This window comes from Rhinopithecus roxellana, chromosome 11 (genome assembly GCF_007565055.1).
Source record: "Rhinopithecus roxellana isolate Shanxi Qingling chromosome 11, ASM756505v1, whole genome shotgun sequence".
NCBI classification, from domain to species: domain Eukaryota; kingdom Metazoa; phylum Chordata; class Mammalia; order Primates; family Cercopithecidae; genus Rhinopithecus; species Rhinopithecus roxellana.
Window position 1 is genome coordinate 7,992,542 of NC_044559.1, and position 6,332 is coordinate 7,998,873.

Genomic DNA, 6,332 nt, shown 5'->3' on the forward strand with positions numbered 1-6,332 from the left:
GGTATCAGGTGAAATTGTCCATGCAAGTCAGGACTTGAAACTGGGTCTTCTGATTATGAGTTCCACTCCTTAGATGATCATATTGGGAGTCATCTAAAAACGTGTAGAACTATTTGAAAGTAGCTTTCTCTAACTGCAGCGTTCTTTTTTATCTCAGTTGATTCATACTGCTGACCAAGTGAATCAGACATGGAGTTTATAGCACTCTATATAATGAAAGGATGGAGGAGGGAAGGTACTGGGGTGGGAAATGTCAGTGAAATTCTTATTATAAATACCAGCACAAAAATATTGAGGTAAATGAAAAAACAGCTACAAATGGGGAAGGTGAGGAAGGAGTGGTCGGGGAAGAGTTACCTTTCAGGTTTATCCCTTTTATATGACATTTTCAAAAACACTCGCATGTTACTTCAATAAAAACATCAAATTATTTTGAGAAAAAAAAACAGCTAAAAAGTAAAGTCAGAGAGAAAGTGCAAAGGAAGTCTGTCACTAGCACAGATTACACTTAGTGTAACTTGCTGTTTCTGGAGATATTTAAGTGTATACATCCTGAGAAATGGCTGCAAAGGCATACTACATACCCCATAATGTCATATCTACTTTAGAGAACTGTAAGTCACAAAGCAAAACAATAGCCACACATCCCAAGTATGACTTCTATCATTTGACCAACAGTGATACAAAGGAGAATGCAAGTGCCGTACCCTCACTACCACAAATTATGCAGTCTGGTTTCCTGCAGACGTCAGCACACCCAACGTGCAATGGATGAGCCTCACCCTGGGAAAGTCACCTTCATGATCATGGTGTTTCCCCCACTAGGTAAGTATGAGTTTATAGTGGCCTGGCATCTCACCCTTGATTCCAAACATTTACACATAGGTTCATTCACTTTGCACAAGCTCTAGCCTGTCACTTGTGACATAAAGACATTTTCAAATTTTAAGAGCCAGACAATAACATTTTGGATACTAGAATATTTGCAAAATCCTAAAAGATGTATGTACAATGTGAACAAGACCAACCAGAAGGCTTTGTGTTCATCTACATACTCCAAGCTCCTCTTGGTGATGTCAAAATCTTTTGAGGAATCTGAGACATTTGTTGATGTGGCTAGGCAGAATACTGGCCCGCAAAATGTTCAAGTCCTTGTTCCTGGAAACTGTATATGTGTTACTTTACATTATGGCAATAGGGATTTTGCAGATATGATCAAGGATTTGAGATGAGGACAGTATTCTGGATTATCCAGATTACTGGGCCTACTGTAATCGCAGTGTCCTTGTGATAAGGACTCAGGAGGGCCAGATAAATAGATGTAAGGACAGAAGAGAAGGTAGGGGAAAGGTGTTAAATTGCTGGCGAGAAATGTAGGCAGCCTCTTGAAGCTGGAAAATCTATGTAACAATCACTCCAACCTTAGTAGCTTAAAACTGCAGCTGCTTTATTATATACCTTGAATTTTGAAATTAGTAATTTGGGCAGAGCTCTTCTGGGCAATTATTCTAGTCCATATGGTATGCACAGAGGCCATTCAGTGGTCACTGGTGGACCGATTGATCTGTATGGTCAAAGATGGATTCATGCTTATATAACTGGCCTCTGGGTGGCGTTGGCTAGGAGGCTGGGCTTAGCTGGGTCTTTTGGCCAGAGCATCTGCATGTGGTCTCTTCAGTATAGCAGCTTCAGGTAGCCAAGACTTATTTACTTATTTATTTTGGAGATGGAGTCTCTCTCTGTCTCCCAGGATGGAGTGCAGTGGCACAGTCTCGACTCACTGCAACCTCTGCCTCTCGGGTTCGGGTGATTCTCCTGCCTCAGTCTCTCGCTACCATGCCTGGCTAATTTTTTGTGTTTTTAATAGAGACAAGGTTTCACCATGTTGGCCAGGCTAGTCTCAAACTCTTGACATTGAGTCATCCACTTTACAGCTGCTCAAGACTCTCAGAGAGAGTGATTCAAGACAAGAGAAAGTGGTAACTGCCAATTTCTCAAAGCCTGGAATTACTTTTGCCATATTTTAATGGTCAGTATATTCATAAACCCACCGAGATTCAAGGGGAGGGGACATAGACTCTACCTCTCAATGGGAGGCATGCCAAAGAGATTGTGACCGTCTTTAATTTGCCACAGAATTGGATTAGAAACAGTATAAAATGTACCTACATGTGTGTATGAACAGTGTGCTATGGAAGCTCAGAGAAGGCAGGGACCAACTCAGAGTCATAGTTCAAGAGTGAGCTAAGAGTTTATCAGACATTTCAGAGGGTAAAGCATTAAGTCATGGTGCCACAAAGGAGGTGGTCATATTTAGGAAATAACAAATTAGGTGTGTTAGAGTCAGGGGGCATGGAGAAAGGAAGGGAGATGATGATGAGTGTGGCGCTGATACAGTGGTGGTATGATGAAGACAGTGATAATGTAAACAGAATCGCCCATATATTGTGCATGTTATTTCATTTATTCAGGTAAGTTCTGGCTCTGTTGCCCACGCTGGAGTACAGTGCTAGGATCATAGCTCACCGCAGCCTTGAACTCGGGCTCAAGTGGTCCTTCCGAGTTGCTAGGATTATAGGCATGTGCCACCACATCTGGCTAATTTCTTTAATTTTCGTAGAGACAAGGCCTCTCTATGTTACTCAGGCTGGCCTGAATCTCCTGACTTCAAGTGATCCTCCCTCCTTTGCCTCCCAAAGTGCTAGCATTACAAGTGTGAGTCACTATGCCTGGCCTTCAAAGGTCTCTTAAATGCAGCAGAATAATCAGGTGACAACAGCAGTGGGTTGGAGAAAGGGCAGAATGGATTGGGACTGGGGGCCCAGGAGAAGAGGATTCTGATTGAAATAGAAGAGTCATGGTCTGAGAGGAGGCAAAGCAGCAGAGAGAGACCAATATGCCTCTCTACCTTTATCTACCACAACCCTGCTACAGCCCTGTGAAGAAACCATAGCATAGGCCCTGAAGTGAGGAGTACAGCTCTGCCAGTGGTACATTCTTTCCTGGGGATAGAGCTGTATTGGCCAGGAACAGCCAAGAGAAGACAATTTGGGTACCATTTAGGGAAAAGACTAAGGGTGAAGAGGCCCAGCATGGTGGCTCATGTCTGTAATCCCAGCTCTTCGGGAGGCTGAGGCAGAAGGATTGCTTGAGGCCAGTAGTTCAAGACCACTTGGAAAATATAGCAAGACCCTGTCTCTACCAAAACAACACACACACACACACACAAAAAAAAAAGATTAGCTGGGCTTGATGGCATATGCCTATTGTTCCAGCTGCTCGGGCTGCTGAGGTGGGAGGATCGCTTGAACCCACGAGTTTAAGGCTGTAGTGAGCTATGATCGCACCACTTCCCTCCAGCTTGGGCAATAGAGCCAGACCCAGTCTGCAAAAAACAAAAACAATAAAAAATTAAGAAGAAAAGCTGGTGAAGAGGATGGGTTGCAATGACATGGAGACTCCACTGGACTCTGGAGAAAGGATCACGGTTTGCACAAGTAGGTGAGGTTCCGAGCTGCAGGGAAATGAGGGTGGAGTGGGAAGAAATGACAGAAGACCCTGGGTCATCATGGTCCCTATTACGTTGAGGATGGTGGACATGGGATAAAAAGGAGGAGGGGCTACTTAATTGCTTGGTCCCTAGTCCCTCTCCCGGGAGGTGAAGCCTGAGGTTAGGATAGGGGAGAATGCGAGAGTTGCCCTCCGGGAGCTCAACAAAGGCTCCAGAGAGAGTATGAGGCAGACAAATCTTTCTAGGAATCAGACGGGAGAGTGGGTATAAATGAATTGCTCATCTTTTTCTCAAAGTCATCCAACTTATCATGAGGACAATAATGTGAAAAGGACATCTTGGAAAACCCAAAACAACATTTTTTGGAAGGTAAAGTAAATCCGATTTGTTGAGATGTTTCTGTGTGTTTGGAGATAAATCACATTTTTGTATTTTATCAGCAGATTGGCGGGTAGTTAAACAGCTTAAAACTGGCAGCAAAATGGAAAGGGTTACTCGTAGCTATGAATAATCCACTATTTTATGCGGGTTTCTGGACAGCTTAAATCAGGACTGTGCAGAGAAGCACAAAGTGATTATGTAAATCGGGATGGCTTGTTGGGGAGTGTTTGCAGAGAGTGGGAGGGAGAGGTGGTGAGGGCAGAAGGAAGAGGGAGCAGCAGTAGGCATGGTGGGCAGTTTTCCCCTCAGGTAGGCACTGTCTTGGATGTGAGTGCTGGCATGTTGGGGGACACATAACCATGAGGTCAATGTGGTGCATCTTACTGAAGCGTCCATTCAGTGTAACACAGTATTTAGGAATGCAGGCTCTAAGGTTGCCCTGCTTGGTTCCCATCCTGGATCTACCACTTACAACACTGGGGGAATCTTGGTTCTCTCCTGTGTTAAATGGGGTTAATAATTTCACTTACCTCACATGATTGCTGTGAGGATAAAGGAAGACAAATGTATGAAAAGTTCTTAGAACAGTTTCTGATACATAGCACACATGCATGTCCCTATTATGGTTGTCTGCACTTTTCGTGTTTTGTATTCTGTTCAGACATGGAGGTACAGGGGCCATGGTAGTCCGGCCCCCCTTTGCTTCCTCTGATGAGACAGAATTAAGGCATGAATTTTTCCCTCACTAAGTCGCAATCATGCAGATACTAGCATGCCAGTGAAGAAGAAACACTGACTTCCTAAACAGAGAACCTGGGTCACTGAAATTGCACTGGGGCTGCTCTGGTCTTCACTTTTCACTGAGATGTGAAGGCTTGGTTCTAGTACTGCAGTGTCACTGGTTCAGGAAGCCCAACTGGGAGTCATATAAGTGAGTTACAGCTTCAGTTCTGCCACAGCAGAGCTGGGTGCCCTTGGCCTAATTAGGAGCACAGTGGACAGAAAGACTGGGATCAGGCAGCCTCCACTGGTATGTCGCTTTTCCAAACTTTTCCATAATTCCGTTTTTGCCTTTGTCTTCTCCACTAGACAATACAAGTGATGATACTAATAACTTTTAATCAGCACTTATTCTATTCCAGTTAAGTCTTTAGTCCTAGTATCTTTTAGTTCCCACAGGATTTGGCACATGGTAGGCACCTAACAAATGTTCAATAAATGATTAGATACAAGAATAGATGACCTCTGTTTGAATCACGCACTTGCTTAGTTTAGGGACTTGGAGCAAATTTTTTGGTCTCTCATTTTAGTCTGCCCATTATGCTGGGCATACATTAGGCACCAAGTGGATTTTTGTTTAGCTGAAATACCTTGCTTCACCATTGCTTGAGGGAACAATCTAGGTTATGATATATGGTTATTCCCAGATCTTTGTCTCTGGCTTCACATTTATGTATCTACTTCTGTTCAGTCTTTCTGCTTAGATGTGCGGTAGCACCTCAAGACTTATGTTCAGACATGACCTCCGGATGGCTACCTCTTGCAAATCTTCTGTCTCCTCCATCTCAGCAAATGGCATTACCATCTACCCGGTTGCTCAAAACAAAAATGTAGGAGTCATCATTCTGTTTCCCTCTCAGCTAACAGCCAATCCATCAGCAAATCCCCTAAGCTCTCTGAATCTGATTTCTCCTCACCCTCTCCACTGCCTCAACCCTTGTCCAAGCTACCCTCATTTCTTACCTGAACTATTGTGGTTATCTCCTAAATAGTCTCTGTGTTTTTACTCTTTTGTACTCTTCCCTTTCTACTCTTAAGAATCCTAACTACCCCCAGCTCCTTCCAAGAAAATGATGGGTAGCATGGAATGATGACCTACTCAGCTGAAAGACTGCGGAAAAGAAAAGGAGAGATGTGGTGTGTGTGTGTGTGTGTGTGTGCGCGCACACGTGTTTGAGGAGCAGAGTCCTGGAGAGGGGGAATTTTAAGAGAACTGATGTCCTATGACAGGGATCAAGAAAGGGAATCCACAAATGGGAGCAGGCAGCCCTTAAAAAAGGGGCAACCACATAGATAAGACAAAGAAGGTGTCCTGGAGATGAGCTCAGCAGGGAGGCATCCATCATTATGTGCTGTGAATGGGTTGGGTAAGCTGCTCTGGCAGGAACTACCCTGTCCATTCACCAGGCTCTGGGTGTTTAATTCAACAACTAATACTAAGTGTTTTCTGGATATAGGCACTACCATCTCATCCTTTTGATGGATGTTTAGGACATGAAATTAAGACGTATAATAAAACATTGAATCTCAAAAGAGAATGGAGGCTAGGTCTAGGTCTGAAGCCTTCTCCCAGGAGCCTCCATGCTCCCTGGACATATTTATCAGCTCTCTTCCCAGCAAACCCTGAATTCAGGATGTGGAGGTTGGTTGGCATGTATTG

At 44.0% G+C, this 6,332-nt stretch overlaps 1 pseudogene; it reads right to left on the reverse strand.

Moving 5' to 3' along the window:
• Nucleotides 1-685: 685 nt before the first annotated feature.
• LOC115900624 lies at nucleotides 686-833 on the reverse strand (annotated as a pseudogene).
• Nucleotides 834-6,332: the final 5,499 nt, after the last annotated feature.